Source organism: Carcharhinus amblyrhynchos, unplaced genomic scaffold (genome assembly GCF_965287045.1).
Source record: "Carcharhinus amblyrhynchos unplaced genomic scaffold, sCarAmb.v2.hapA chromosome_135, whole genome shotgun sequence".
Classification (NCBI taxonomy): domain Eukaryota; kingdom Metazoa; phylum Chordata; class Chondrichthyes; order Carcharhiniformes; family Carcharhinidae; genus Carcharhinus; species Carcharhinus amblyrhynchos.
This window is the reverse complement of record NW_027649875.1, coordinates 109,802-119,493: the sequence shown is the minus strand read 5'-3', so window position 1 is coordinate 119,493 and position 9,692 is coordinate 109,802. Positions and strand designations below refer to the sequence as shown.

The 9,692-nt window shown below is 45.8% G+C and overlaps 2 non-coding genes across 2 annotated transcripts; one reads left to right on the top strand and one right to left on the bottom strand.

Annotated features, from left to right (window-relative positions):
- Positions 1 to 4,258: 4,258 nt before the first annotated feature.
- On the top strand, positions 4,259 to 4,475 carry LOC145338670 (small nucleolar RNA U3). Its single transcript, XR_013885862.1, has one exon. It is a non-coding gene; the product is annotated as a small nucleolar RNA U3 (small nucleolar RNA).
- Positions 4,476 to 5,861: 1,386 nt separating this feature from the next.
- On the bottom strand, positions 5,862 to 6,078 carry LOC145338669 (small nucleolar RNA U3). Its single transcript, XR_013885861.1, has one exon. It is a non-coding gene; the product is annotated as a small nucleolar RNA U3 (small nucleolar RNA).
- Positions 6,079 to 9,692: the final 3,614 nt, after the last annotated feature.

Genomic DNA, 9,692 nt, shown 5'->3' with positions numbered 1-9,692 from the left:
CTGGTATGTCTGGTTTGATGCAGAATGTAGCGTTAGTAATGTTACAATGGGTTGTGCCATACTGATATAGTTTCAGGGAGGTGGTAAGACAGTATCTCCCTGCTCCTTTGTAAGCTACCCGACTTATGTCTGTGTCCAGGTTACGAGCTTCTACTGAGCAATTTAGGCTGGTGTTTGTTCTGAAGCCACACAGTGCATGCTCATTTAAATCATACAAGATTTTCCCTGTGTTTTAGTATCAACCCATTTTGGGGCCCTGGAGTGGTTTCAGGACAAGTGGAGATGGGTTTGCCAACAGTTGGTCTTAACCCATTCTTAATTTCATAGTAGTTATACTCATTCTGAATAACCTTCTTTCCTAATTCCAGCCCTTTTCTGGACCATAGGCTCGACAGGCTAGCTCCATGCACCCATGGTTAGTGAATGCCCACCAGTCATTAGTGAGGGTGGTCCTTAGGAAGCAGTAATCAGAGCTCCCATTATCTTTCCTGTACACCACTCCTTGGATATTACATCCATCGGTGATACTCTTATTGGGGTGTACCCATAGGATGCCATCCTCACATTTGCCTGCTTCTGGTGGGGTGAACCACATATATCCAGGGTATCGTAGGCTGCTCTTCTGGTCTTTGGTTGAGGTGGTGTCTGTGGTTCGGTCTGAGACGAGGAATCCCAGATAGCAGAGAAGTATGTTGTTCATTCTGGGGGAGATCAAGGTAGCACCTGTTAATTCTTATTAATATCTGATTCTCTTTCCAATTTCATTACAAGAATGTCGTATGACTCCCCCCCCAACTTTTTCCAAAAAAAACAAAGAAATAAGTAAATGAATAATAAAGGCCCAATAGTGTCATACGAAGGGTTGGTTGGCAATCAGTGTTTAATGGGGTTGAGTGGGGTGAGGAATTTGCAGAACGTGAAAATAAAATGTCAATTGGGTGATGCGTGGAGTGGACGGATAAAGCTATTCACAATCTGGACTGTGATGTCCTGGTTCTTCCTGAGTGAAGGGACCTTACTTGGGCAGGCTTTGGCTGCCAGGCTCCATCCCTGGTAGTGAGCGCCGGGTCAAACGGTTCTGGGAGTCCTGGTACCAGGGGTGCCGTAGGGGGTAAGGTTTGTGGGTTCCCCATCCTTTTCGTCGGGGTGCCCGGGCCATGGTTTTATTCCTGAAGCTCTGTAAATTGGAGCGGGGACCGTGGGTGTATCTGTTGGCCCTGGGGATACTGGGTGGGGGTTGTAGCTGCTTGTCGGGCCGGTCCTGTGAGGGACATGGGTTGGGGTCCATCGTCAGAACCTCTGAGATGGTCGTGTGGGGTAGTTGGGTGGTGCCCTACAGTCCCGGGCAAAATGGTTGGGTTGCCCACAGGTGTAACACTACTTGTGGGCGTGGGCCTCTGGGCTCAGCTCTATATCGTTCTCGGTGTCGGGGATTGGGCCTATGTTCTGTGTGGCCTTGTGGTCCCCTGTGTCGATGATCAGCAGGGTTGTATGGGTGTGCAGGGTTTGCTGGTCTTCTGAAATTTGGTGCCCTACAATCTCGGGCAAAGTGTCCCGACTGCCCACAATTAAAACATGTCCCTCTATCTCTCCCTGGGGCTGCTGTGTAAGGTAGACGTGTACCTCTCTGGTACTGGTGATTCCCTCTACCTTTGTTTCTCCATACTGGACCCTGACTAGCCCTCATCGGAAGCATTTTTGCCTCCTTTTCTGACCGTGACGTTGGGGCTCCCTGAACTTCCTGTTCCCAGATTCGAGCTAAGCGTCGGAGAACCCACGCTTCATTGTGTGTGGTTTCTGCAGGGTCAAAATTAGCACAGGCTTTCTTGCCTTCCTCTGTAGCATGCGACACTAATGTCCTAGCCCATTTGGATGAATCAGCTTCATTTAATCTAGTCCGATCTAATTCCCCATATACTCCTGTGAAGTGGATCCACAAACGACTGGCAAAGGCAGTCGGATGTTCCCCTTTCCTCTGTCTGCATTTATTTAACCCATCTACAGGATCCCCTTTATTAAATCCTATCGCAGTCAATATCGCTTCCTTCATTTCGTTTAATGTTCCTTCCCCAACATTTTGAGGGGCTGGCAGGGCAGACCGTACAGACTTGCTTAAGCACAATGACTATCAGCTTCACCTCCTCTCTCTCATCCAGCCCATGCATTATCTTTTGCTGCCTAACATCCTCAAAGAAACTGTATGGGTCAGCCGATGGCTCAAAAGTTGTGATTTTATTTGCAATCTCAGCCAATTGTGCCACTGTAAATGGAGTGGTGTATGTAACAGCTGAGTCCTGACCCCCTCCTGTCCGACGATCAGTCGTCACAGGGTACATTGGTACTGGAGGTAAATCTGGGGGTGCCGTGGGTATGACCTCCCCTGGGAAAGATGGTGGTGGACCCCAACCCTCAGTTTGCATAACATAAATTCTAGCATTCTCCTTTAACTCTCCCCAGTCTGCACTCTCTATCCCCTTTTCCTCTTCTGTCCCGAAGGCACACATAAATCCATTTTGAACTGATAATAGGGATTCCAGCCTTGAGATTTCTCGTTGGCATTTGGAGTGGTCAGCAGTTGCCTGTCTCTGTTCTTTACTGGCTTGATGTAGAGATTTTATAGCAGCCTGCAGATCAGTGCACTGAGCTTCCAATCGTGCTACTGCCTGTTCAGCTTCGTCTCTGGCCAAGACAGCACGCTGGGCATCTTGGTAGGCTCTCTCATACTGGGTTTGGAAATTGCCTAGATGTAATAAATTTGCCTGGTTAGTTCGCCTTAATACATCTGTCTGTCCTTTTCAGCTTTTATCTGTTCTATCCTCTCCTGCTGCTGTTCCTTTAGTCTCTTAATCTCCTCCAATTCCTTACAAACTGTGTTTAACTCCTTTTCTGTACCTAGCAGCTGTCCGAAGCAGCTCACAATAGCAATCTGTTTCTCATATTTGTTTGCCCATTTTCCCTGAACTTTCCTTAGATCGTCCCAATACTTCTGCCCTAGGGATCCCGGTCCCGTCTCAGTATTGGCACAAGATTCTGCCCATAGGGGCCACCCTTTCTTCTTAATATATCCCCTGATTTTTTTTCCCATATGGGACACTTCTCTGCCTCTATACTGTTTCCTGCCATTTTATATTTAATGACAAGGGGTAGGGAGGCGATCGGACTGCGGGTACGGCTTTATGCTATGTTCTGGTCCTAATCCCTCTGGGTTCTAATACAAACCTACAGAGTTTACCCTATCCTCCTTGTTAGTAACAATACACGCACAATAAACAATTTCCCGAAAGCAGTTATTTGTCCAATAAGGAGTTCACACCTGTCGGCTCTGAGTTTTAAATAACCATTCAATTTAAAGTCTGTGGGGTTCGATATCGGAGCAACGAAGTTACTTCTTATCAATTCCCACCCAGGGACGCCAAATGTTGTAAAATTCAGTCTGTTTTAACCCTTATACGGTGGGCAAATAACTTTGAGTAGACGTCTTATTAGTACAAACAATATTTATTTAAACCCACACAATCAATAATCACCCACCCGACCAACAATAAGTTATCTTATAGAAAATACTAGAATTCAAGTACAATACAAGACCTTGACTTAACTGTGTGTGACTGACAAGTCCCCAAACAGATAGTGGCCTTTATCTCTGCACTGGTCTTGGTAGTTGTCTGTGTAGTCTGGTCCTTTAGCCTGGTGTGGTACCCTGGCTCTGATCTTCTTTCTTTCCTCCCTTCTCAGGTGTGGTGGCTCTCCGTCGTTGTAGCTTGTTTGTGGGGGTCAGAGAGAGAGAGAGAGAGATTCCTGGTTGTGCAGCATCCTTTATACCCCGTTTGGCTTCACGCCCTTTTTTTGGCCATTGCCAATCAATCGATCAGGACTTGATCACCCTGATCGATAAGAGTCCAATCAGGTGCTACCACACTGATCTCTGGGTGTGTCCCCGGCGGCCATGCCTGTAGGTGTTGTAGGCACAGAGGTCACATACCTTCCTCCTAAATAAGGATTCACGGTGCCTTTACGTCTGGCACACAACCCAGTGTGACCAGAAAGTCTCTTTCATCCTGGAGATGGCCCATATCCTGTGTATTCACTCATCAGGGTTGCAGCCTGTTTGTCTGTCTTTAAACGGCAGTCTGTCAGTTTAGTTTCTTGCCCAGTTATCCCAGAGTGCTTTACAAAACACCATTTTAGATGGCCTGTTTGGCTACACCGTGATGTGTATCCGTGGTATTGGCAGCTGAGTTTCTGTGTGTCTGTCAGTGAGATTATACTCTTAGGAATCATTTCTATAGTGTTTTCCTTGAGAAATGTGTTTCTGAAGTGCGTGGTCTCACAATCCATGAGGAGGATTTCTAGTGTTCTCTTCTGAGCAGGAAGCTGGCACTGAGTGTTACTTTTAGTAACTGCTCAGTATCATTGATGAGTGTTCCTTCTCTCTCTTGCAGAGAGGTGGAGGAAGGGAACCTGGTCTGAGTGGATTGTCTATAAAATTAATAAAAGGAGAAGTTTGATTTGGAGTTGTGTGTATGGATTGTCACAGTGCACGAAGAGTTGTGTCTGTGCTCCTTCTGAAACACATATCCCTTTTAATTGTGTTTTCACACACCTTGTATGCTGAGGTCTTTCAAATACTTATCTTAATTCTTAAGTGTAGAAGGTTCCGATTTGATTTGATTTATTATTGTCACATGTATTAGTGTACAGTGAAAAGTATTGTTTCTTGTGCTTTATACAAAGCATACCGTTCATAGAGAAGGAAACCAGACAGCGCAGAATGTAGTGTTACAGTCATAGCGAGGGTGTTGAGAAAGATCAACTTAGTGCAAGGTAGGTCCATTCAAAAGTCTGACAGCAGCAGGGAAGAAGCTGTTCTTGAAATGGTCGGTACGTGACCTCAGACTTTTGTATCTTTTTCCCGACAGAAGATGGAAGAGAGAATGTCAGGGGTCATGGGGTCTTTAAATAGTGTTATACAGTGAAGAATATTGTTTCCTGTGTGTTATAGAGACAAAGCATACCGATCATAGAGAGGAAAGGAGAGGTTACAGAATGTAGTGTCACAGTCACAACTAGCATGTAAAGAAAGATCAACTTAATATGAGGTAGGTCCATTGTGTGTGACTTCAGACTTTTGTATCTTTTTCCCAACGGAACAAGGTGGAAGAGAGAATGTCCAGGGTGTATGTTGTCCTTGATTATGCTGGCTGCTTTTCTGAAGCAGTGGGAAGTGTAGACAGAGTTAATGGATGGGAGGCTGGTTTGCAGAATGGACTGAGCTACATTCACAACGCTTTGTAATTCCTTGCGGTTTTGGACAGAGCAGGAGCCCATACCAAGTTGTGATACAACCAGAAAGGATGCTTTCTACAGTGCACCTGTAAAAGCTGGTGAGAGTCATAGCGGACATGGCAAATTTCCTTCGCCTCCTGAGAAAGTAGAGGCATTGTTGGGGTTTCTTAACCATAGCATCGGTGTGAAGGGACTGGATAGTGCAAATGTATTTCCTCTAATCCTCTCTACATTTCCTGCTACTTACCTTAAATCTATGCCCCCTGTTTACTAAAGGGAAAAGCTCCTTCCTGTCCACCCAATCTATGTCCCTCAGACTTTTGTATACCTTAATCTTGTTGACCATAGCCACTCAACCATGGATCCCAAACACAATAGCAGCACGGTGGTTCGCACTGATCAGAGTTTGATCCAACCACTGTTAACCAGGATTTCCATTCTGTATACCCACTGCCACCAATAGTATGTGTCACATACAGTAGCCCCCACTGGCACAGATAGACTGAAAATGAAAACCAGAGTTCACATTTTGAATGCCCCCCAACAAAACAACTTCCACAAAATTTTATAGACAATCCACTCAGACCAGGTTCCCTTCCTCCACCTCTCTGCAAGAGAGAGAAGGAACACTCATCAATGACGCTGAGCAGTTACTAAAAGTAACACTCAGTGCCAGCTTCCTGCTCAGAAGAGAACACTAGAAATCCTCCTCATGGATTGTGAGACCACACACTTTAGAAACACATTTCTCTAGGAAAACACTATAGAAATGATCCCTAAGAGTATAATCTTACTGACAAACACACAGAAACTCAGCTGCCAATACCACAGATACACATCACGCTCACAGGCTGCGTCTCTCATTTATCGATTCTGTTATTTACATTTTTGCTAATTAATTCCTCTACAATTATACACCAAATTAAATATAGAAAAACAGATTATTTTTCCAAATGGAACATTGAAACCATCAGATTTGTTCAGTCTGATTTGCCTGATACATTCAATCCACCATCAAAAATTAACATATGTGTCACTCACAACACACAGACTGTATCATTGTCTAACTCTTCATAAAACACAGCAACTAACTCCCTGTCAGTGTGAATCAGACTGTAAACTTGGTGTTATATATGACTCTGAAATGAGTTTGATCTCACACTGAGAGCCTGCCTGTTATGGGGTGATGCACATCTTCACGTACAAGATAATGAAGGGGATGGATAGGGTAGAGGTAGAGAGGTTGTTCCCGCTCAGAAAGGACAGCAGGACTAGAGGGCACAGCCTCAAGATTGGCGGGGGGGGGGCAGTTTAGAACAGAGTTGAGGAGGAACTTCTTCACTCAAAGGGTGGTGAATCTCTGGAATTCTCTGCCTGTTGAAGTGGTGGAGGCTGCCTCGCTAAATATATTTAAGACGCGGGTTGATGGGATTTTGATAAGCGAGGGGATTAAGGGTTATGGGGAGAGGGCGGGAATGTGGAACTGAGCCACGACAGATCAGCCATGATCTTATTGAATGGCAGGGCAGGCTCGAGGGGCTAGGTGGCCTACTCCTGCTCCTATTTCTTATGTTCACACAGACGCTGCTGCAGTCCTGGGCCTCGCTCCCCCTAAATGTTGGACATTAGCTATTTGTTAGGCAAGGGCATGATGGGATAGGCTTGAAATGAGAGCAGACATGATGTGAAGGAATGATGGGATAGGCTTGAGGGGCTGATTGACTCAGAGCATCAGCACAGGAGGAGGCCATCGACATCTGCCTGTAATCCACTGCTGTGATTGGCTTGGGATATCACACCCCGCCGTGATTGGTGCCTTGATTGATTGAAGATTCCTGATTGGCTGTCAGGGATTGTCAATCATTCCCGGTTTGAATGCAGGATGTCCCCGTGGTATAAATACAAGAGCTTGTGACAAGACAGCTCAGCTTGTTTGAGTTATCGTCCAGTGAGAACACAATGGCTTCCCAAGTGAGTCAGAACCACCACAAGGACTGTGAGGATGCTGTTCACAAGCAGCTGGAGAAAGATATGAACCAGAGTCTGCTGGATCTGCACAAACTCTCCTCTGGGAACACTGACCCTCACGGAACTCACTGATCTGGGATACTGGATAAATGGGAATGGAGACATGTCCCAGGGTCTCTGAATCTAACTGGGGATTGGTAATGGAGAGAAGACAAGGCTGCCCTAGTAATCCTGGGATATAAATACACTCTCCAATCACTTGGGATTGCACTATCTATTGAGGAAATCCAACTAATACTTGTTGCTGTGAGATGTTAATGACTTATCCTCCTCCTCTTCCAGCTGTGTGACTTCCTGGAGACTCACTGCTTGGATGAACAAGTGAAGATGATCAAGAAGCTTGGAGATCACATCACCAACCTGAAGAGACTGGGAGTGCCTGAGAATGGCAGGGAGAGGACCTGTTTGACAGGCTCACCCTCAACTGACTGGGATTCAAATGGAAATGTCAGCTCTGCTGCATTGGAAAATAAAACATTTTTATCTTTCTAATTCTGTAGCTGATTTTCATTATTTTGACTCCTTTAAATCCCAATCCAGCTTCCTAAACGTGATCCAATTCCTGCCCAGGACAATGACACTGATTCAGAAACATGGGGGATTTTTTGTGTTAGAAATGTGCGGTTTCCCCCTCAGCTGTGGGTGAAAGCCCCCCCATGCTGTTGGGGCGTTGCATTGAATACAATGTCCACCCTTTTCCAGTGTGGGGAATCTCTGCCTCTGCCTCTCACTTGGCAGAAGAACGAGCTTCCTTATTCTGATACCTTGTACGAGACACCCTCACTAACATGGGGAGGGGGTTTGAGGCAAACTCTGTATCTGGAACAGTGAGTGGCAGCTTCATAATGCAGCTTGATGGTGAGTGAGTGAATACAGAGTTACCGTGTCCAAATATCCCACATCCGGGGGAAGGGGGTGAAATATTACATTTCATTTGTGTTCACTTTGGTGGGATTAAAACTCCATCAGGCCTTTAATGGGGATTTTATTTTTGGAATGAATTCAATTTCAGGGTCACTCTCTGACTGTTATTTTACTCCCATTAAAAAGGGATGAGCAGAAATAGGCCATTTGGCCCAACAAGTCTGACCCACCATTCAACAAGATGGTATTTCTGATCCTCTCCATTCCACTTTCCTGCCTCATCCCCACTGAAATAATCAGCTCCTGATTCTTCCCACCAAACTGCATCACTTCACATTCTCCTGCTTTTATATCCCATTCGCCAGGTACTGACCGGGGGGAGGGGGGGGGGGCGCGGTGACCGGGGGGACGGGGGGGGCGCGGTGACCGGGGGGACGGGGGGGGCGCGGCGACCGGGGGGAGGGGGGGGGCGCGGTGACCCGGGGGAGGGGGGGCGCGGCGGCCGGGGGGAGTGTTATCTGAGGGGAGGGGGATCTGTAAATACTAATATGTTGGAGTTATTTTTTTGTGAAAAGTGAATGATTTTGGAGAGTGTCAATGACTCTATAACAGATGGGGGGTTTTTTATTTAGTTATTTGAAGGTCCAGGAGTTAAAATGTTTAAAGGGGAAGAAATAAATAATTTGTGTAAATGATATTTTTCATAAAGTGGACAGACTGATGTTGGAGTTTCCTCTAGAATTTATTAAATTGATGAGAAAACATTAGAATGATTTGAGTTTGTATTTTATTTACACTGTGTTAATTGGGTTATTAATTGTGAGAAATGCAGCTCACAAACAATTTACTCGAGTCAAGTTCCAAAAGAGCAAGATATTTTGTTTAATGTTCTTGCAAGACCAGGTGTCCAAAAAAATAGGCAGACCTTACATCGAGTTTAAGCAGGGGTTTTATACTATTTCTCCAAGCATGTTAATCAATTACACAATACATTGTCCTCCCCTAATTGCTGCTCCCTGTCCCATTTCTGTGTTGTCAATCCCCTATCGGATCGAGGTGCCCCGAGCCACAGGCTGTGCCGTGTGTTGGTTCATGTCCCAAACCACAGGCTGTGCTGTGTGTTGGTTCATGTCCCGAGCCACAGGCTGTGCTGTGTGTTGGTTCATGTCCCGAGCCACAGGCTGTGCTGTGTGTTGGTTGATGTCCCGAGCCCCTCTGCTCCCCTCCTGTTATTCTCCTGTTACTGTAAGAGTGAATATTGTCGGGTTGTTTCAATATCCTTACCTGATTCATTCTGAGATTCATCCGTCTTATGGATATTCCCCGGAGAGCTGTGAACAAGTCCAGTTCAGACCGGCTGTGTCCAGTCTTCTGCTAATTTAATCTCTGATGTCTCTCCGATCTGAGTGACCTTTTATCCCCTGTAGTTAGACGGTAAACTCTGTTACTGGAACAACACATCTCGCTTCCCATTAGTTTCCCAATGTGGATATTTCCCATTCCTACAGGATGTG